Raw genomic sequence first — 23585 nt, 5'->3', positions numbered from 1 at the left:
TGCATAAATGGATAAATAAAGGTTCAATTGAAAGGGAATATGAAGGACCAGACAGGGGGCACTCTTGACGAATACCCCTGGTAACAGAGAAAGGCTGACTTAAGATATTATTCACCTTGAGGAGACTAAAAATATTATTATACAATAATTCAGGTCAGGTATGGGAGCATGTGCCAGAACAGCGAGTCGCTGCATCCACTTTCCACCGGTACTCCAGGGGCCTCCGTCTGCCCACCCCTCAGGCAGATGCCAAGCCCATCCCCATCTCCTTGAGATGCCGGTCAACCTGCTGCAACCACGAGGCACGTGGTCGGCCGATTGGCCTCCTCCACTCACGAGACCCCCTCACTGAGAGCTTGCGGCTCTCCAACAATAATTGGATATGACAAATAAAATTTTCCCCCAAACCAAGCCCCCATAAAACAGCAAAGAGATAAGAATGATCAATTGTGTCAAAGTCCTTTTCTTGGTCCACAAACACGAGACCAGCATTTCTTTCTTCAGCAATACAAATATCGATCATGTCACATTCAATGAAAATACTATCATGTATTGTCCTTTTGGGAATACAATAGGATTGATCGGTGTGTACAATCTCCCCTATTAGGGGTTTGAGGCAGTTGGCAAGGATTTTTGACAAAATTTTATAGTCCGTGCAGAGAAGCGAAATGAGACACCAATTTTTAAGTCGCTGGAGGTCTCCTTTCTTAGGTATGAGGGCAAGTATAGCCCTATGGCAGCTGAGTGGTAACAAGCCTGACTGTAGGCTATCGATTAATCGGTCAAGCATTGCAGGTTCCAGCAAGTCCCAGAAGGCCGGGTAGAACTCTGCAGGGATTCCATCGAACCCAGAAGCTTTCCCCGTGGACAACATTTGCAAAGCAATAAAAACTTCTTCGAGACTCGAGAGTGACTTCCTTGTCAGGTTGTTTACATGCAGACTCAGACAAGGTAGGCGAAGAATTGGTTAGAGAATGAATCATGTCTGTTTTTGTGTTCTTGACACAACACAAGTCAGAGAAATATTGCTCTGTCAAGCTTCTGATGTCTTTTGGATCATGGGTTGTTCGACCTCCTTGCGTCTGCAGCGAGGGTATCTGTTGGCTTCTCTTTGGTCGCGATTTGAAAGCAAAGAAAAACTTGGAAGGAGTATTGTAATGTTGTGATGTGCAAACAATCAGACCAATCATGATGCATTCAACTTCACAAAGGATTTTAGTGACAACAGTCAGCTCCATCAGTGGTCCCGTGTGTCGTGCATGCGCATACAGCACTCACGTCAAACTCAAGGAAGGGCGATGCATCACAATATCTCCCCCTTTACTTACAAATCCAACCGGTGTCTGGATGTTTAGATGCACAGGAGGACCATTTCACTCCAAGGCCATGGTTCAGTACATAAACTGGATTGTTTACAGTAAATTCACGCAATGCAGCCGTGCGATCATGATAGTATTTCTGACTCTGACGCTTGTTATCAACAGTTTCACCGATGTCAGGATGAACAAGAGAAAGTGTGGTTTTGAGTTCTCGCTTCACAAGCAATTCGGCTGGAGGCACTCCAGTTACGGTATGTGGTCTGGTAATGTAACCTAGCAACATGCGTGACAAACACGTTTGAAGCAAACCTTGAGAAACACGCCTTAACCCTAGCTTGATAATCTGTACAGCACGCTCTGCTTGACCATTATAAGCGGGTTTAAACGGAGCAGAACGGTCATGTTTGATACCATTCAATCTCACGAATTCCTGAAATTCCTGACATGTAAAACATGAACCGTTATCGCTTACCGACACATCATGTAGACCGTGAGTAGCGAAGATGACACGCAAATTCTCAATGGTGGCGACAGAAGTGCTGGTAGACATGATAGAGCACTCAATTCACTTGGAAAATGCATCAATGACAAGGGCCATTTTCCCTAAGAACAGACCTGAAAAGTCAACATGAATCCTGGACCAAGGTTTGGAAGGCCACGACCAAAGACGCAGCAGTGATTCCGATGGTGACTTGCTGAGCTGCGTGCACATATCACAACAATGAACACGAGATTCAAGTTCAGAATCGATACCAGGCCACCAAACATGAGACCTTGCGATAGCTTTCATCGTAGCAATATCAGGGTTGGTACTATGTGGTTCAAAAACCAACTTCTCTCTTCCCTACTTTGGCATGATGACACGTCGGCCCCAAAGTAAGCATTCTGACTGGACAGATAACTCATCGATACAATGTAAATATGGTTTGTACTCTTCTGAATCTGGGATACAGGACCAATCGTCAGTCAAAACACAATGCTTAACGACAGAAAACACAGGATCTCTGTTCGACCACAACCTCATTTGAGCAGCAGTGACTGGAGAATTGTTACTGTCAAACACATTCATAGCTAATACGAGGTCATCAGGTTGAGGGGTATTGTTACAATCAGTGATAGGTACCGGCAGTTGACTCAATGCATCAGCACAATTCCCAGTGCCAGGCCTGTAACGAATAGTATAATTGTAACCAGACAGCGTCAAGCCCACCGCTGAACACGTGATGACGCATTGGTGTTGATTCCCTTGTTCCCTGAAACAAGAAGGTGAGCGGTTTGTGATCAGTTTCAAGCTCAAATTTACGACCAAACAAATACTGACACATCTTGGTTTCCCCAAATACGCAGCCTAATGCTTCTTTATCAACCATACCATCAGCTCTTTCAGCTTTCGTCAAGCTTCTGTAAGCATACGCAACAGGTTGTAACTTGCCTGACTCATTGGCTTGTTGTAACACACAGCCTACCCCCATAGGCACTGGCATCACATGACAATACAAGATGCTTACATGGATCATAATGAACAAGCAACTTGTTAGAACACGATAGACCTTTAGCTTATTTGAAGGCATCATCCTGGGCCTTGCCCCAAACCCAAGTTTTCCCTTTCCGAATAATTGATGGAGGGGTTCTAGCACTGTGCTCACCCGCAGCAAGAAACTGCCAAAATGGCTGAGCAAACCCAAAAAGGAACGCAATTGTGACACATTTTCTGGTTTGGGAACGTTCGAGTTTGCTTCTACTTTGGAATCACAAGGCATGATCTCAGCAGCAATGACTCTTCTGCTACGGAATACAACTTTGGGCACCATAAACACACATATCTCATTGTTCAGTCTGAGTCCTACTTTGTGCAAATGATGCAGGGCATCCTCCCGGTTACTCAGGTGTTCTGCAGTACCGCAGCCCGTGATCAGGATGTCATCCCGGAACACGACAGTCTTTGGCACAGATTTCAATAGACTCTCCATGTTTCTCTGATAGATGGCAGCTGCTGAACGTATTCCCAAAGGACAGCGATTGTAGATGAACAGACCTTTGTGAGTGTTGATGCACGTGAGTTTTCTTGACTCCTCATCCAGCTCTTGTGTCACGGAGGCAGATGTCAGATCCAACTTGGTGAATGACTTTCCACCAGCTAATGTCAAAAACGCTTTGGGCAGTGGATACTGATCCTGCATGGAGGGGCGATTAATGGTAACCTTGTAGTCTCCGCAGATCCTCGCTGCTCCATCACCTTTCAGGACCGGAACAATTAGACTTGCCCAATCATTGAACTCAACAGGAGGGATGATTCCCTCACTCTGGAGTCTCAGGTTCACACTCGATCTTTTCCCTCATCAAGTAGGGAACAGACCTAGCCTTACAGTAAATGGGCTTTTCTTCCAAGTCCAGATGAATCTTAACTTTCATCCCCGTGTGAAGGAACCAATTCCTGACTCAAACAGATGGAAACTTATCCAGCACTTGAGCACAACTGGAAATCTCCACTGAAGACAGCTTTTTGATCTCATGCCAGTTCAGCTTTATGCTCTCAATCCAGTTCTGACCGAGTAATGCAGGGCCATTGCCTGGTACAACCAGCATAGGCAGTTCATAACTCACACCCTCGTAAGACACACTGACATCTGTGCTGTCAAACACTGGAACAATTTCCTTGGTGTAGGTATGAAGTTTTGCCTTCACTGGACTCAATTTGGGCTTCATAGCCTCACAGTCCCACAGTTTGTCAAATGTCTCCAGGCTCATAATTGACTGACTCACCCCTATGTCCACTTCCATTGACACCTGCTTGCCATTCAGCTGAAGATTAACAGTTATCGGTGCGGTGCTGCCATGAATTGTATACATCTCATACTCCTCTCCATGCAGTGACGACTCATCAGCTCCAGCAACATGCTCGCCATCATCCACATGATGGGTGGTGATAATAATATCACCACTGCTGGATTGGGAACAACTCTTTTGAAGATGCCCGATCTTGCCACATCCGTTACATGTGTACCGCTTGAAACGGCACTGGTGAGCCATATGATTTGCACCACAACCCCGACATAAGTTCTTGTTTTTCCACGAGATCTCCTTCAGGGTTTCAGCAGTTGTCATACACACCTGTGCAATCTTTACTGCTTTTCCTAGGTCAAAGTCATCTTCTTGAGCAAGGAGTTTTTGTAAGAAGACATCATGATTTACCCCAATCAACAAAAATGTCTCGGAGCATCTCATCAAGCACAGCACCAAACTGACACGGTTCTGCTAAACTGTGCAGATCGGCAACAAAACTGGAAATGTCCTGATTTTCTTGGCGAGTGTGTGATTTAAACTTTTCCCTCGATATGGTTAGACCAGCTTTCGGCTTGAAGTGTAGCTTGACAAGCTCACAGAGTTCTTCATCTGACTTGTTAGTATGTCGCAGTAGTGACAGCAGGTTTTTGATGAGTCCGCACACCTTCTGCACAAAAAGTCTGTGCAATAAGGTAGATGCCAATAAACTATTAATTACCAGAAATGTTAAACAATATGACAGTTGCATAAGTAACTTCATCTCGGCACAATCTACCAAACCATCTCAAGTATTTGCTGATGTAGCTTTAATACTCAGGAAAACCAATAGATACGTCACACCATTATAAACCAATTAAAATGACTCAGGAAGTCTTGGAACTAGATGGTAAGTCGGACCAGACCAAAAAGCACTTCTTTTGCTCCAATTTATTTGTGTAGAAGAAGCTTTCCCAACTAGAGAGTTCATAGAACAAGATACACCATGCAATGTAACTTCAAGTTTTTAAATAAAATAGTGATTTTAACGATCGTTTAAAAAAAAATCCAAAAGTTTAGTGCTATTTGAGTAGTCCAGAAGCAGTCTCGAGTACCACCCTTACACATCACCCCATTGAACCATTATGTGCATTGAAGTACTGTCGGACCCCAACTTTCGTGGGGAATATGTTCCTGAAAAAAATATCAGGGTCCGCAAATGTTGGAGCATCATTATATTTATTGGTCAATTTATTTTTTCATGGTCTATGCTCATGGAAGAGCGATGATATAGAACAAACTAGAAGGGCACACGGTAGAGCGCGTACCTCCGCCATGTAATGCCTGATCCACGAGAACATATCGGGCCCTATACATTTTTGAAATATCATGCTATATCGTCCCACATCATGTTTGGCCCCAACTCGGAATGGTGAAGAATGACTTGAAAATTAAATCTTTTTCATTTTCAGATCAGGATTCCTATCTTCACTAAAATCAAATCAATTCGTCATAGCTACACACCCAACATCTCCACCAAGTTTCATCCAAATGCATCCACAAGTTTTTGAGATATTGTGCCATATGTTAGTTTAGCCCTAACTCTCAATGGTGAAGAATCACTTAACAAGTCTAGTAGTTGGATCCGGATTTCGATCTTCACCAAAATCGAATCAATTCGTCCTTGTCACACACCCAACATGTCCACCAAGTTTCGTCCGAATCCGTTCACAAATTTTTGAGATATCGTGCTATAAATCGTTTTTGGCCAGATCTCTCAATGGTGAAAAATCACTTTAAAAATTATCAGATCTGGATCCGGATGCGGATCTTCACCAAAATCGAATCAATTCTTCCTTGTTACACACTGAAACTGTCCACAAAATTTCATCTGGAGCGGTCCAAACTTTTTGAGATATTCTGTACACAGACAAACAGACAAAAAGACAGAAAGGTGTGAAAATACAACCTCCTTCACCTTCCGTGGCGAAGGTAACTAGAAGTGCACTCAATGAGCGCATACCTCCACCAGGCTTTTCCTCCTTCTTTGAATGCAGCGTGCAGGTAAGATTATTGGCTGAGGGCACATCTGTGCCGTGGAGAGTTCATAGAACAAGATACACCATGCAATGTAACTTCAAATTTTTAAATAAAATAGTGATTTTAACGATCGTTTAAAAAAAATCCAAAAGTTTAGTGCTATTTGAGTAGTCCAGAAGCAGTCTCGAGTACCACCCTTACACATCACCCCATTGAACCATTATGTGCATTGAAGTACCAGTACACTGGAACTCATTTCACCAACCTCAGAAGGATGACAGGCTGAGTCAACCCCACCTGTTATTAATTCAATAGCCGTCAGGGGCTCAAACTCAGGACCCTAAGATCCCAAGCCGGCCACCATAACCACTATGCTAATACCAAGTTTTCCACCAGGCTGATTAGTTTACGTTTTGTATTCCACTGAAAGGCCGGATCTGGATTTGGACCTAAATTTAATTGGCTTGTTATTGTCAGCTAACCTACTCATCCATAAAGTTTCGTCCGAATTCTTCCACAACTTTTGCAGATATCATGCTATATATCATTTTGCCCTATCACTCAATGGTAAAGAATCACTTTGAAAATTCTCGGATCCAGATCCTGATTCGGACCTTCACCAAAATCTAATCATTTCATCCGTGTCACATACCCAAGCTCTCCACCATCTGTCCGTCCACAAATTTTTGAGATATTTTGTTGACAAAGAGACAAACAAACAAACAAACAAATAAACAGACAGACAGACAGACAGAGGTGAAAACATAACCTCCATCCACTGTGGCAGAGGAAATCAGGATAGAACACAACAAAGGGAACAGCAGGAGAAAGGGGAAACAACAACAGCAGGGTGGAGGGAGAAAGTAGATAGATGGACAAGCAATAGCTACAGGTAACAATGAGGAGTAAGGGAAATGCAAAGGGTGGACAATATGGATACAGAAGCAAAATTGTGCTTGACCAGTTTGTGATTTTTGTCAATGTCTGAGGAGAGGGAAGAGGCTGCTGCCCGTCTGTCAGAAGGATGAGAGATGTCACAGCAGAGAGTGGAGCCATCACCAAAGAGATAAAACGGATTTTCCAGAAAGTCAGTGAGATCAGTCGGTGAAGATTAGGAATAATATGGGGCTTAGAACACTCACTGCCTTGGTGTACTCTTACCTTGACAAGGAGAGGAGATGAAAGGGTTGAGAACCATACGTTGACTGTGAGAGGGGAGGACCTCAGTAATCCACAAGTGGAGTTGACCTTGGATTCCATACGCAGATAGTTTGGAGAGCAAGGTAGGATGTTAGACTGTATCCAAAACTCAAGATATGACCAGAGAGTCTTGATCTCACGTCTGATATTAGGGGCTTTCACCAATGTTGGGAGAGTCGAAACAGCATGTCCAATGTATAATGGAACTCCCGAATAGGGAATGTCATTCTTTACACAATCCATGTAGACCTCTAAAAATAGAGGTAACTGGAAGGGCACTTTATGGAGCGCATACCTCTGCAATGCAATGCCTGATCCCCAAGAACATATCGGGCCCAATACATTTTTGAAATGTCATGCTAAATATCGTTTTTGGTCCTGTCTCTCAATGGTGAAAAATCACTAAAAAATCATCAAATAATTATCGTATCCAGCTCCGGATTCGGATCCACCAAAATCGAATCAATTCGTCCTTGTCACACACCCAACATGTCCACAACTTTTTGAGATATCGTGGTAAATATCGTTTTTAAATCTATCTCTCAATGGTGAAGAATCACTTAAAAAATTATAGTGGTCGCATTCGGATCCGGATCTTCACCAACATCTAATCAGTTCGTCCTTGTCACAGACCAAAACTGTCCACAAAATTTCATCCGGATCATTTCACAACTTTTTGAGATATTCTGTGCACAGACTAACAAACAGATAAACAAGAAGACGTCGTGCAGAGCACGAAACTTTCAAATCAATAAAAGAAATTTGACCTCAACAATAATTTGTGGTTCAATTCAGTGACAAAAATATGCAAGTCCTCTTCAAATTTCAAGTGAATCCGATGAAAATTGACAATTTTAGAAATTCAGGCTATTTTGACCTTTTGGCCGAAATTGACCTCAAAAATAATTGGTGGTGGAATTCAGTGACCTGAAATATAAATTCTCTTCAAATTTCAAGTCTATCGGATGAAAAATGACGATGATAGAAATTCTATCTCAAGATGACCTTTGACCTTTGACCTCAAAATCAACAGGCTGCTCGGTTGAGACTACCTCTGCAACTTGATAAAGTTTCATGAATATCGGTTTAGAATTGGGACCTGTAGGCGATTGACAGACAAACAGACAAGACATAATAACAAAAGCGACTGAACAATAGACTTGAAAAATCTTCGATTTTGCAAGTAACAAATAGACAAATTGACAGAAAGGGGTGAAGACACAACCTCCTTCACCTTCGGTGGTGGAGGTAACAATGGAAGAATCTATGTATGTTCTGCTTTTCAGAATATAGATTTCAGAAAAAAATGTTCTTTGGCTAATTGCTTAATTATTTGAGTGGAGAAGGGAGCTGTAGGGTCTGCCCAATCACAATTGGAAAAGCTATTTGCTTCATGCTCCAGGGAAAAAGTACTTCATCAGGATATCCATTTCATTCGAACTCAAAAAGAACTAGAGTGCCACGTGCATTTTCTTTTGTTATTTCTTTTTACAAGGACTGTATCAACTCAGCCATCTGGAGTTAATGATCGTTTTGTTGGCCTAACCCCCACTTGGAGATACATAATCTCATGTTGCTGCATTTATATTGCTTCAGAATCTGCTCTTTCAGGAAAACTCCAACATTGTTCACAACACCCATTTTATTGAGGTTTTGTTACATCCCATAACACTAATACTCCCGGCTCTGGGGGGGGGGGGGGATGTTTGTGTCCATGACTCTTTTAGAGCGTTATCTGAATATTTTTTGTTCTATATGCTAAGGCCTTCAAAAAAGTTTGGGTAACACCTCCAGATCAAGTACGTTTTCTCTGTGGGGTCCATCTTGGATTCGCAGTTGGCTCGTAGCAAACCATAATTGAACCAAAATGCCCATATTGGATTTAGATGGAAGAAATCATTATTAAGGATTCATAAATTATTAATTTTGATTTACTTCAATTACTTATGCATTGCTTAACACATTTTAGCATGATTTGTTCTCTTAAAACTTGGTTCACAATAGAAAATGACCATATCTTACTTAATTTTAGTCAAAAATAGCTTTCAACTTGAAAGTAGCTCAAAGTTTGATGGTCTCTGAATGACTTAATATTGTAAGTTGAGCTATAAAATTTGGCCAAAAGTTTCATTATTAAGTTCTCTGAGCGATTCAATTTTCATATTATCACAATGGGGCTATGTGTGATGACCACAGAGCTCATTGTAAACCAAAGTCACCCCTACCCCACCAAATGGCCACTTTTGCAGTATTTCATCAAATGATGACATCTCCTTTATTAAATGCCATGGAAAGTTGATTTTTTTTATACTAAATATAGGTTATTGACCCCAAGGAATTCATTGGTAACATTGGTAACATAACAAAAATCAACTTCCCATGCCATTTAATAAAGGAGATATCATCATTTGATGAAATACTGCAAAAGTGGCCATTTGGTGGGGTAGGGGTGACTTTGGTTTACAATGAGCTCTGTGGTCATCACACACAGCCCCATTGTGATAATATGAAAATTGAATTGCTCAGAGAACTTAATAATGAAACTTTTGGCCAAATTTTATAGCTCTACTTGCAATATTAAGTCATTCAGAGACCATCAAACTTTGAGCTACTTTCAAGTTGAAAGCTATTTTTGACTATTTTTGACTAAAATTACGTAAAATATGGTCATTCTCTACTGTGAACCAAGTTTTAAGAGAACAAATCATGCTAAAATGTGTTAAGCAATGCATAAGTAATTGAAGTAAATCAAAATTAATAATTAATGGATGTTTACTAATGATTTATTCCATCTAAACCCAATATGGGCATTTTGGTTCAATTATAGTTTGCTACGAGCCAACTGCGAATCCAAGATGGACCCTACAGAGAAAACGTACTTGATCTGGAGGTGTTACCCAAACCTTTTTTGAAGGTCTTGGCATATAGAACAAAAAAATAAATAGGGTGACGCTTTAAGAGTCATGTACACAAACACCCCCCCCCCCCGCACCCCTCAGAGCCTATACTATAATGGGTTTCCAGAATAACAACTCCCATTTCAAAAGATCCACCCAGAAAGCTTTGAAAGCCTTTAGAGTGCAATGTAAGTCTTTTTTGTATGCAGAGTGGAAGAGTTAGAAGATCTAGAAAACTGAATGGATCAGGACGCTACAGGAGAGAGAGAGGGGGAGAGGGGGAGAGGGAGAGAGGGAGAGAGGGGGAGAGGGGGAGAGGGGGAGAGGGGGAGAGAGAGGGGGAGAGAGGGGAGAGAGAGGGGAGAGAGAGGGGAGAGAGAGGGGGAGAGAGAGGGGGAGAGAGAGGGGGAGAGAGAGGGGGAGAGAGAGGGGAGAGAGAGAGAGGGAGAGAGAGGGGAGAGAGAGGGGAGAGAGAGGGGGAGAGAGAGGGGGAGAGAGAGGGGAGAGAGAGGGAGAGAGAGAGGGGAGAGAGAGGGGAGAGAGAGGGGAGAGAGAGGGGGAGAGAGAGGGGGAGAGAGAGGGGGAGAGAGAGGGGAGAGAGAGGGGGAGAGAGAGGGAGAGAGAGGGGGAGAGAGAGGGGAGAGAGAGGGGAGAGAGAGGGGGAGAGAGAGGGGGAGAGAGAGGGGGAGAGAGAGGGGGAGAGAGAGGGGAGAGAGAGGGGGAGAGAGAGGGGGAGAGAGAGGGGGAGAGAGAGGGGGAGAGAGAGGGGGAGAGAGAGGGGGAGAGAGAGGGGGAGAGAGAGGGGGAGAGAGAGGGGGAGAGAGAGGGGGAGAGAGAGGGGAGAGAGAGGGGAGAGAGAGGGGGAGAGAGAGGGGAGAGAGAGGGGGAGAGAGAGGGGGAGAGAGAGGGGAGAGAGAGGGGGAGAGAGAGGGGGAGAGAGAGGGGAGAGAGAGGGGGAGAGAGAGGGGGAGAGAGAGGGGAGAGAGAGGGAGAGAGAGAGAGAGAGAGAGAGAGAGAGAGAGAGAGAGAGAGAGAGAGAGAGAGAGAGAGAGAGAGAGAGAGAGAGAGAGAGAGAGAGAGAGAGAGAGAGAGAGAGAGAGAGAGAGAGAGAGAGAGAGAGAGAGAGAGAGAGAGAGAGAGATATATGAGGGGGTAACACCAACACTGGAGTTGAAGGACAAAATTGAGGGAGACTTGGACAAACAATGGATATTAGGTGGAATGGGGAGTATGAAAGGATGCATAGGGTGGACAAGATAGATACAAAAGAAATGTCTCAGGGAGTTAAAACTGGAAATTTGGATCAAAGATTGGATGAGCTCATTTTCATTGGTATCTCCTGCAATGAGGCTGAGTCTTTGGGTCTCTCACCGTAGGCAGGTCGGTGGTCTTTTTGTCCTCTTCCGTCTCCTCTCTGCTCTCACCCCCACCCCCTGCTCTATTTGCGATATGTCCCCCCATATTTCTGCAGGGCGCTCAAGGTCCACCAGCAATCCCCTTATGGTAAAACTACCAAAATCACGAATTGCTGCTCACCTTCACTCTTTCATTACTCTTCTATCCCGCCTTTGGAGTAAACTCCCACACTCTCTTCAATTCCACTCTTCCCTCCAGGTCTTCAAAACACTTGTTCACCACCACCTCTTATCTTCCCCCATCCAAATCCATGATCTTTTCTACCCCCGTTAATCCACCCCAAACCCATCTCCTTCAAATTCCCTGCCTTCCTTTCCAAAATTTCCCTGCCGTGTAAGCTCCTTAAAGTCCCTGTGGTGTCCATCTTGTATACGTCGTCTTCCCCGCCCCATCCCTCTCCCTTCCACAGATCTCCTCATGTCTCTGTTCCCTACTGTTTTGTCTTCCCCTCTCCCACCGCTCTTGTCTCCTCCCCCCTTGTTGTGCGTTGTGTGTTAGCTCTCATATGAGCCTGGACAATGCAAACAAAATAAAAATATATTTAAAAATGAGCAATGATCTGAGATGGTGGTAAAAAACTGCCTTGAAGAACTGAAGGTAAGAATGAGAATGAAGTCAATATGGAAGTTGGTTCCACAGGTGGGGAAAAAAAGAGTATCGAATGAGTGGACGTGAGCAGTGAATGTGGATTTGGGGAATTTCTCCAGAATGGTTTGATGGTGGACCATGTGCACCTTGCAGGGACCTGGGAGTGGGGAGGGGACAAAGTGTGGAAACAGCAGAGGGTGCAAGACCAGAAAGGAGACAGTGGAAGACAAAGAGATGACTGGACTGCTGCAATGGGAAAGTGATAGGAGTCAGCTTCATTGCGGGAGATAACAATAACCTTAACAGTCTTGCTTCCCACAGCATCAAGCTAAGCAAGATGTGAGGTAGCGGAGCCAGCCCATAGGAGAGAGCAGTACTCCATCAAGCTGTGGATGAAGGCCTTGTATGTGGATTGGAGATCAAGTGTGCCAAATAAGGACTTCGTATGATGGAGAAGGCACAGTCGGTGACTGGCTTTGGAGCCCAGCTATGATACGTGGTTTACCCAAGAAAAATAATTGCTGATCGTGAGGTCAAAAGGTTTGACCAACTGAAATGCTTTCAATATTGCAAGTATCCCTATGAAGTCTACTTTAGCATGCTGTCCAATGATGGAATCAGAACTTTGTGCCACAAGAGCTCCACTTGGCTTCTAAGTTGAAGCAACATTATATGTCGTATCATCAACGCGATTGGTTTGTGCAGTTGCAGTGATGTTGCGTCTATTCAATGGCAAGGATCCATCTGACTGCTAGATTCTATTTTCATTTCATGCATGATCTAAGGCTCATAGTGGAGCTGACACACACACACACACACACACACACACACACACACACACACACACACACACACACACACACACACACACACACACACACACACACACACACACACACACACACACACACACACACACATACACACATACACACACACACACAATAAAACACAAAGCTACTAGATGAGACATGCACAGCCATAGAATTTGGGGGAAGTGCCATCACTTCCTGGGCTATTCTGGGTACCAGCGACATCACAACAATGGGGCCGCTTTTCTTCCCCCACTCAGAGTCATTTCTGAAGGAGGAATTGCTTCCTCCTCATGGATGCTAACCTATGGGGATTGTTCATGCTCTTAAACTTTAAAAAATAATGCTGATAACACTGAACAACAAATTTCAAAAATTTTTTTTTACTGGAGATGTGTAAAGTGATTAAGACTAATTTGGGTACGCTGATTTCAAAAATCATAACCGTTTTGCTGTATCACGTCAGGATTTTCAGGAACAGAAATATTCCCATTGCCTAGAAGTCAGGATTTCAATGAAATTTACATATGTCTTTAACATGTCTATTTCGTACAATTGTTGTTAACTTGTGTTATATTTCTTTCTTTCAGATAAAGATGAGTAGGCGTTCCTGTACCAATCATCCTGACAACTTCTGTTATGTCTGTGGTCGGTATACCAAAAAAGATCAACAGCGAAGTATATCTACAGCAGTGAAAATGAAGGCCGCCTACTTTCACTACTTCAGGTGTAAGGTGGGGGACCAAGAACAGAGCTGGGCACCACACATCTGCTGCACAAGCTGTCACACAACCTTGACTCAGTGGTTGGTGGGCAAGCGCGCGAGCATGCCATTTGCGGTGCCCATGATATGGCGTGAGCCGCAGAATCATCATGATGATTGTTATTTCTGCTGCACAAGCATCGCCGGCTTCAACAAGAAGACTAAAGGTCACATCAAGTACGCTGACTGCGTCTCTGCTCATAAACCTGTGCCTCATGATGACGAGAACCCCGTTCCAACACCTCCAGCTGATCAGAACATAGCTGTAAGCAGTGGTGAAGAGGATGGTGATGATGAACCTTTTGAACCCGACACTCAAGAATCACACCTTCTGAACCAGGGAGACTTAAATGATCTTGTAAGAGATCTCTCGCTGTCAAAGGCGAAGGCAGAGCTGCTTGGATCAAGGCTGCAGCAGTGGAATCTACTTGAACCTAACACCAAGATATCCTTGTTCAGAGCACGTCACAGAGACATGGCTGAGTTCTTTGAGATGGAAGACACGATGACATTCTGCAGTGACATCAACGGTCTGTTGAAAGAACTTGGGTGTGATCACGATCCTGCAGACTGGCGCCTCTTCATCGACTCGGGGAAGAACAGCTTGAAGGCTGTTTTGCTCCACAATGGCAACAAGAAACCATCAGTCCCACTGGCTCACGCGTTCGGCATGACAGAGACCTATGAGACTATGCGGCAGCTGCTTGATTCCATCAAGTACAATGACTTCAACTGGCACATCTGCGGAGACTTGAAAGTGGTGGCGCTGTTGTTAGGGCTGCAGTCAGGCTACACGAAATACATGTGCTTCCTTTGTCTCTGGGATAGCAGAGACGACAAGAATCACTGGACGAAGAAAGATTGGGAAGAGCGAAAAGAGCATGTACCTGGTCGACACAACGTGAAACATGTCGCCCTTGTCGACCCAGCCAAGGTTTTCCTTCCACCACTCCACAAAAAGCTCGGCTTGATGAAAAGATTTGTACGGGCAATGGATCTGAATGGGCGTGGGTTTTTATTCCTCAAGGAAAAGTTTGGCAACACCTTGTCGGAGGCCAAGATCAAGGCTGGTGTCTTTGTTGGACCGCAAATCCGACAGATTATGAAGGACGAAACTTTTCCGACAACTCTAAACCCCAAAGAGCTGGCAGCGTGGAGGAGCTTCAAAGCTGTGACGGACAACTTCTTGGGGAACGAGCGCGCGGCCAACTATGAAGAAATAGTGCAGCAGCTGCTGGAGTCCTTCAGGAAACTTGGCTCCAGGATGTCCCTGAAAATCCATTTCCTACACCAGCACCTGAACTTCTTCCCTGACAACTTGGGAGCAGTCTCGGACGAGCACGGCGAGCGATTCCACCAAGAGATTTCACTCATGGAGACGCGTTACCAAGGGCGGCACAACCCGAACATGATGGGCGATTTCTGCTGGTTCCTGCATCGTGAAACTGACACAGAGCAGCACAAACGCAAAGCCAAATGCCTAAAGCATTTTTAATTCCATTCTAGTGGAGTTTTTCTGTAATTTCTATAATTTTGAAGCATTCATGATGAAATAAATGAATAAATGAATTTTTGTAAATTTCATTGAAATCCTGACTTCTAGGCAATGGGAATATTTCTGTTACTGAAAGTCCTGACGTGATACAGCAAAACGGTTATGATTTTTGAAATCAGCGTACCCAAATTAGTCTAAATCACTTTACACATCTCCAGTAAAAAAATTTTGTTGTTCAGTGTAATCAAGCAAGGAAGCAGCGTGTATCATTATTGTCTTTGGTTGACTCGGCCAGGGTTTGAATGGCTGACTTCTCAGACTCTGAGCAGATGCCCCAACCAAATTCAGCGAAAGTAAACTATCTAGTTCAAACGGAAAATTACTGTGGAGCTCCTCAATATTCACTACTGTGATTGATTCAGCATGAGAATGGTCACAGTTGGCATCCCCCATGGACTAACGGACCATTTGCTCGGTCTCTATGTAGGCCGCTAGCGAGGGTACAATGGGCTTTAGCTAATTTCAGGTGCTTAAATGGGCCTTTAGACATACAAATGAGCTATCCAATTGCCTGTCCAATTTTTTTCACCATCAGATTATATGTGTACTGTATATGGATGGATGGATAACTTATATCATGCGATATAATGACTTAAAGTGCGACATGCGATATTGCCCCTGACACCCTTATGGCCCAATTGTGACCTTTATTCGATGCACAACCATATTCCCAATTTTCGCTAGCATTGTTTAATACTTACTTGCCTGAGGGAAATTGGAGAAAATTGGACGTATATACCCATGTACCTAAACACTGATGGTTTATAGGCTGAGTCACTGGTCTGCACACATACTGGAGGCAAAGATTATTATGACCATAAATTAATAAATTCTGTCCGATAATAATGGCATAACGATAATGATAATGGCATAAATAATAATATTAACATGACAAGCACGCTTTATAACTGCGAGCAGTTATGGCTGGGTCCCCCCCAAGCCACCCTACTTTGATCGCAAACCTGACCCATGATGTCATCTTTATTAAAGTGAATTCAGAATGTGTAGTTAATCACATCTTTAAAGTATCGCATTGATCGGATAACGTTTTTTTTTTTATCCATTATGGCTGCGAGACCACGTGAGCGATGATGTTGAAATTTTCAACCATATTCCCCAGGATTGTCAATCATATTTTAAAAAAAATTTCTCTAAAACTGCTTTGCCCATCTATGCGGTCCTTTTCAAATATGATCCACTACCCTTGGTGCATATATTTTGATAAGAATGATGTCATAGGTCATGTGGTGTAAGCAGCCACATTGATTTCAAGGAAAATATTGAAAAATTATTTAACTGAAACTGCTGAACTAATGATGCGAGACTTTACATACATGATCCAATTTCCTTGTTGCATATATTGTGATAAATGATTACATCGTCGTTCATGAGGTTTGACAGCCATATTGGATTGAAAACTTTAACATTGGTTTTCTCTGAAACGGCTGAACGAAAATAATCACAACTTGAGGGTTGTCATCGACTACCCACCTGGAACATAATTTGACATCTCTGACAACATTTGTCATGTAGTTTGGCAGAAAAAACAATGTTAAAGTTTTTCCTTTAATCAAGTATGGCTGCCAAACCACAGGACCTATGATGTTTTAATTATCAAACTTTATTTAGCACGTGTAGTCAATCATGTGTGTAAAGTTTCACATTGGTCAGTTAAGTGGTTTCAGAGAAGATTTTTAAAGGATCTGTTTGAAAACTTGTGAAGCTACCCGACCACATGACCGATGACATCATACATTTGCACTCTGACTCTAATTGGGTAGGGGAACATGTTTGTGAAGTTTTGTGTTGATCAGGTAAGGTCCGTTTCTCTATTCAATATGGCTGCCAAACCATATGACCGCTGATGTCATCTTTGCACACGATGTGCAGCAAAGGCAATGGATGATGTTTCTAAAGTTTTGCATTGATAGGTGAAGCTGTTTCAGGTAAAAAAAAATTTTTTAATTCTTCCTTAAATCCAATATGGCTGCCACACAAAGAGACTGATGACATTTTTGTGATTAAACTTCAATCACCACCCTTAGTCGATGACATACAAACGTAAAGTTTCACGTCAATCGGTTGGGTGGCTGGAGAGATGTTCATTAAAGATTTTAGGTGTCATACAATATGGTTGCCAGACCATGTGACCTATGTTGTCATAATTGTCAAACTTTGTTCATCATAGCTAGTTGATCATTTGTATGGAGTTTCACTTCAATCTCTAAAGCAGTTCTGGAGAAGATAAAATTTGAAGGTTTATTCTTCAAAAAAATATGGTTGCCAAACTGCACATGACTGATGACATCGTAAATATAATAGTTCAATACAAGTGGGTCATAGAGCAGATATATGAAGTTTCAGATTTATCAGATAAGGATTTCAATTCAACCAATTTTGACTGGCATACCACTTCACCTATAGCGTCATTGTTATCAAACCTTTTTCCCCATTGGGAGTTGATGACATGTGTCAAGTGTCAATTTTTTTCGTTCAGCAGTTTCGGCGAAGATACCCAAAGTACGTATTTCCGTTTTTTACAACATGGCTGCCATACGACATGGCCTATGACATCACAATTATCATTTAAAAATCCTCCAATGCTGAGTCGGAGGGGGGATCACTCCTGTGCTGAAAGTTTTGTGTCAATCGCACAAGCGGTTGATGAGTTTAGACCCCCCCCCCCCCGATGGATATTTAAAAAACATAATTTGAACAAAAATAATGGGGTACCAGCCTGTAAAGCTTGGTGCCATAATTGTTACAAAATAATAATAATATCTATATGATAAATGGAGCCATGTGTACGTTCTCCTGACTCCGCCACAATTTCTATACTATGTCCATTAATTTACAGTAGGAACCCTTTAGAACTCTTTATAATTACCCTTTAGAACCCCTTCAAACCCTTTAGAAACATTTAGAATTGCCCTTTAAAACCGTTTAGAAACATTTAGAATTGCCTTTTAGAACCCTTTCTCTCAAGCAGCACTTTTACTACAGTTACACAGGTTTGCGATTATTTCAGACTATTTTCTCTTAAAATCGTGATGGGTGGTTTCTGTGAAGTCGGTGATAGTATGATATGGGAGCAGAAAGCATTACATATTCCGTTGTTTCGATGTGGAAATGTCCGTTTGCTTTTATGGGTGGGAAGAGGGTGAGAGTAAAGATGGGACAGCTTTGGAAGGGGAGGGGGGGAGTTGACAACTTACGATAGGGGGAGTTGTGGGGAGTTTGAAGGCTTGCGTGTGTGGAGGGGATCGATGCCTTCGGGTTGGGAGGGGAAGGGTAAGGACATGGGTTTGGGGGTGGAGGGGAGAGCAAAGGTGAGACAGCATTAGGAGGGGGAGGCAGCAAGTCTAGATGTAAACCCATGTAGCAAGTCTGGATGTAACCAGCCCAGAACTAGGAGAAGTAGCGCGACAAACACACAAACACACAAACACTGGTCCGTGAATTACAGTAAGGATTATCAGGACTAGAAGACTGCAAATCATTCTTGGAAACAGTGGCACGAACTGCTGCCTTCAGTGATTGAAGAAGAATCGTCATTGCTTTTCAATTTAGGGTCTTCGATTTGGGTGGTACCCCCTCTTTTAGGGTCTGGGACTGGACACTCCACCCCACCCACCCCTTTTCCAAGATTGAAATGCATGATTTTTTGGATTCGAACCATCCCTTCGCAGTCTCAAACCAAACTGGAGTTCCTCTACAACTGTAGTCATTCACAAGGAGGTTGTCATTCACGTGGACGCGGAAATTTCTCCTTCATTGCTCTGCTGAGTGTGGAGACAAAAGTGATGCCATAAAGATGGCATCGCTGGTACCCAAAGTGCTCTGGGAATTGACATCACGAACTCTTATGCTCAGTGGACTTGTTTTCCTGAAATCAAAGTGAATTGTTGTCTCCTGTATTCATCTACATGTATGTGTGATGTTTGTGTTGCTCATACAGCAGCCAAAGACCATATAGAAAAAAATAAGAAAAAGCGACTCTAGGGTGGGAGAGAAATATAAAAGAAAGCTGTAGCCACAGGAGGAAGGGGATTGTGGAGGAGACGAATATATGGAGCAGATGGTCCAGGCACTTCGGGTTGTCAAAATACATCCATTATGTCTCCATAATACATACAGAGTACACATACATGGCACTTTCAGGAAACATAAATTAGAAAAAAACATCCAGAATGCTGTTGAGCTTTTTGCAAAGGCAATATTAAAATTTGGTGAGTTTTTTTCATTGCAAATCATAAATGTGTATTCCAGAAAATTATCACATGTTTCTTTCAGTATTATCTCCTCGGGGTATTGTGGGTTTTATTTTAACAACAGCTGAATTAAGCTATATCTGCATCCGAAGGCACTTTCTCAGGCCCAAAGTTCTTTTCAGGCCTCCTTTGACCCCACATCTGTCCAGCATGTCTCTATGGGCTTCACACATAAATACTACAGCTGTGTCCAGGCAGACATGTGCTTCGGCTGTTATGGTCCTTGTCCATACAGTCAGTACATGGTGCTTGCAATAATAATTGGAATGACAGGATATCTCTCATGGTAGCGTGCTTGTCTTTGAGCTCTAAACTTGGGTTTGGTTGAATGTTATTTCGAAAATTTTCATTCTGGTTCTGTGCCATCATTGTGCCGCATACTTCCCTTAAATGGGACATAACAATGGCTGTCCAGTTTGCATTTCCGTTGTGGATATTATCACATGCTATGATGCTATCCTTCAACATATAAGTAAGTATGTGCTAGTCCCCTTTTGAGGTTTGACGGCTCCTTAGTACTCCTTAGTACCTACTCATTTAGTAGGTTGGAGTGTTATTATAAATTTAATAGCACAGATATTATGGGTCAATTCAGTCTGTCGTTGCCCTCACGGTTAAGCTGGGTGTGTCAGCGAAATGAGTACCGGCTTACTGGTAACAGGGGCACTGCATCAGTGGCACAGCTGCACTCCCAAAAAATGATGCAACCAGCAGCCACAGGTTGCACACAATACATGGCTATGGGTCAATTGGCCTCCCTATGTGTCTGTTTACTCTCATGTTCTTGTATTAGCGAACAGGTCACTATTTATGAAGAATAATAAAACAGAAAATTTACTCCAAAAATTAAGTGTATTATTTGCATTGCCAAGACAGTTTTCCAGTCCACTAGGATTCGCTTGTCGAGGTTAAAGACCCCGTGGTGCCTTTAAAAAAGAGAGTAGGCCATTGTGTGCCAAAAGGCTGGCCAAAATCTAATTCCTGCCCGAATCTACAAACGCTGCATGAGCGTTAGGGCCACGGCAATGATGCAACCAGCAGAACAACTTCATCATTCAAATCTGGTGATATATAAATTCATGATAAAGCATTACAAGGAAATCCAAGCACAAATTCAGCCTTGAAATCCAAGAATCAATTATAGCTTTTGTAAATAAACAAAACACTGATATGTTTAGTGATATATAGTTCGATAACAAAGCCTGTCTGAGATAAAGAGAGTGAACAGACAAACAATAGTACAAGCTGGTAGGCGATGAGGGATTCGCTAGTATCGAAGCGCTGGATACGATGCTTTTCATTCTGACAGATCCACCGACGAAGATTCATTGCCAAGACGTATTGGTTCACATCCAATTGTTCCTCTGCCTGGCAAGATTTTTCCTATTGCGTATTTTGCCAACTGGCACATGACGGTGAATAGACACCATATTTTTGAAGGACTACCATTTGAAAAATAATCGGTTTGCTGGTTTGTGCTGTGGAGCCTCGCATTGCGGAAACACACACACACACACACACACACACACACACACACACACACACACACACACACACACACACACACACACACACACACACACACACACACACACACACACACACACACACACACACACACACACACACGGAAAACCCGATGAACTTCTCTCAATGCTCTTGTTTGACCACACCTCCTGAGCCACACAATATTTTTCATAAGCCACGCCCACTTTATCCTCCACCACTCCCACTTTAAATAATAAATAAATGGAGGCGGAGTGTGGGTCGTGGAATCGTTTTCGGTAAATAAATAAATAATTGGAGGTGGTGTGTGGGTCATGGAATCGTTTTCAGTAAATAAATAAATGAAGGTGGTGTGTGGATCGTGGAATTGTTTTCGGTAAATAAATAAATAATTGGAGGTGGTGTGTGGGTCGTGGAATTGTTTTGGGTCAATAAATAAATAATTGGAGGTGGTGTGTGGGTCGTGGAATTGTTTTGGGTAAATAAATAAATAATTGGAGGTGGTGTGTGGGTCGTGGAATCGCTTTCGGTAAATAAATACATAATCAAAGGTGGTGTGTGGATGGGGAATTGTTTTCGGTAAATAAATAAATAATTGAAGGTGGTGTGTGGATGGGGAATCGTTTTTGGTAAATAAATAAATAAACCAATGTCACCCTCAGGGTGACCCATATCTTGCCAAACGGTGAACACGTGTGACTTCTTTAAGGTCACACTGAGGTGAACAGAGCTGCTATCCACCAGGAGCCACTCCTTGAGGAATATCTGCCTACGAGAGATTCCGATGAGAATCGTTCTACAGAGTGACCATGAAAAATATGCGTTTGCCTCATAACGTCACCAAATGACGTCATAATGTCACAAGCTTGACATATCTAGAAAGCACTCATCGAGGTGTTCAATTTGAGGTACTACACGATATGGTTCCTAAAACTATAAAATTTGACCTTGGGGTCAAATATGTTTGACCTCAGGCGCTAACCATGATGGTCAAGGCCAATCGGCACCAAAAACTAATCAGCTGAGCACCAGACCATATACTACATTCCCATAAATTTGGAGATGATTAGATTTAAATTACTCAAAAAGATAAGGGTTTCATCGACCTCCATGATTTACCGCAAAGTCACCTTGACCTTTATGTGTGCTGAAGGGTATTGTAATCATACTACGATATATGTACCCACAAGAGTTTCCGATGAGAATTGTGCTCTACAGAGTGATTTTAAGGTGAAAAATCCAATGATTACAGACAAACAAACAAAAAAAATAAACCAATGTCACCCGCAGGGTGATTACCAAGTAACAGATCTTGCAAAAACTTCATTTTGGCAAGATAATAATTGGAGGCGGCGTGTGGGTCGTACAATCGTTTTCGGTAAATAAACAATTAAAGGTGGTGTGTGGGTCGTGGAATCATTTTCGGAAAAATAAATAAATAATTAGAAGTGGTGTTTGGGTCGTGGAATTGTTTTCGGTCAATAAATAAATAATTTGAGGTGGTGTGTGGATGGGGAATCATTTTCGGTAAATAAATAAATAAATAATTGGAGGTGGTGTGTGGATCGTGGAATCATTTTCGGTAAATAAATAAATAATTAGAAGTGGTGTTTGGGTCATGGAATTGTTTTCGGTCAATAAATAAATAATTGGAGGTGGTGTGTGGATGGGGAATCATTTTCGGTAAATAAATAAATAAATAATTGGAGGTGGTGTGTGGATCGTGGAATTGTTTTCGGTCAATAAATAAATAATTGGAGGTGGTGTGTAGGTCGTGGAATCGTTTTCGGTGAATAAATAAATAATTGAAGGTGGTGTGTGGATCGTGGATTTGTTTTCGGTAAATAAATAAATTATTGAAGGTGGTGTGTGGATCGTGGATTTGTTTTCGGTAAATAAATAAATTATTGAAGGTGGTGTGTGGGTCATGGAATCGTTTTCGGGAAATAAATAAATAATTGGAGGTGGTGTGTGGGTCGTGGAATCGTTTTTGGTAAATAAATAATTCAAGGTGGTGTGTGGGTCGTGGAATCGTTTTTGGTAAATAAATAATTCAAGGTGGTGTGTGGGTCGTGGAATCGTTTTCAGTAAATAAATAAACATATTATTAGAAATCCACAAAGACAGAAATGCCAGTGATTCCATTTATTTTGGATTCTTTTCACTTTGGTCAATGACGTTTGGATCGAGATCAAAGGTGGAACGACGGTGTAGTTCCTTACAAACACTGTATACACACCTTAAATGACGGTAAATAGACACCCGATTTTTGAAGGACTACCATTTGAAAAATAAAACCTCAATCAAAAATCGGCTCAAGTAAAATTTTCTAAAGATCTCGAAGCGTTGAATTCCGAAGTCTCGTTTCTCCACATTCAAAACTGAAGGACAAGTATTGAAAATACTGTACGTGGTTTTACGGCCGCTGCACAGCAACGGGTGGTTGCTAGGCAACGAA

The 23585-nt window shown here is 42.5% G+C and overlaps 1 protein-coding gene across 5 annotated transcripts in view; it reads right to left on the bottom strand.

The window, feature by feature from the left end:
* LOC147015436 (actin filament-associated protein 1-like) overlaps positions 1-23585 on the bottom strand; it is a 196914-nt gene that overhangs the window by 136865 nt on the left and 36464 nt on the right. The window lies entirely within an intron of this gene.

This window comes from Eptatretus burgeri, chromosome 12 (assembly GCF_056783735.1).
Source record: "Eptatretus burgeri isolate ZD-2024b chromosome 12, Ebu_testis_v1, whole genome shotgun sequence".
NCBI classification, from domain to species: domain Eukaryota; kingdom Metazoa; phylum Chordata; class Myxini; order Myxiniformes; family Myxinidae; genus Eptatretus; species Eptatretus burgeri.
The sequence above is the reverse complement of the archived record's forward strand: the minus strand, read 5'-3'. Positions and strand labels throughout refer to the sequence as shown.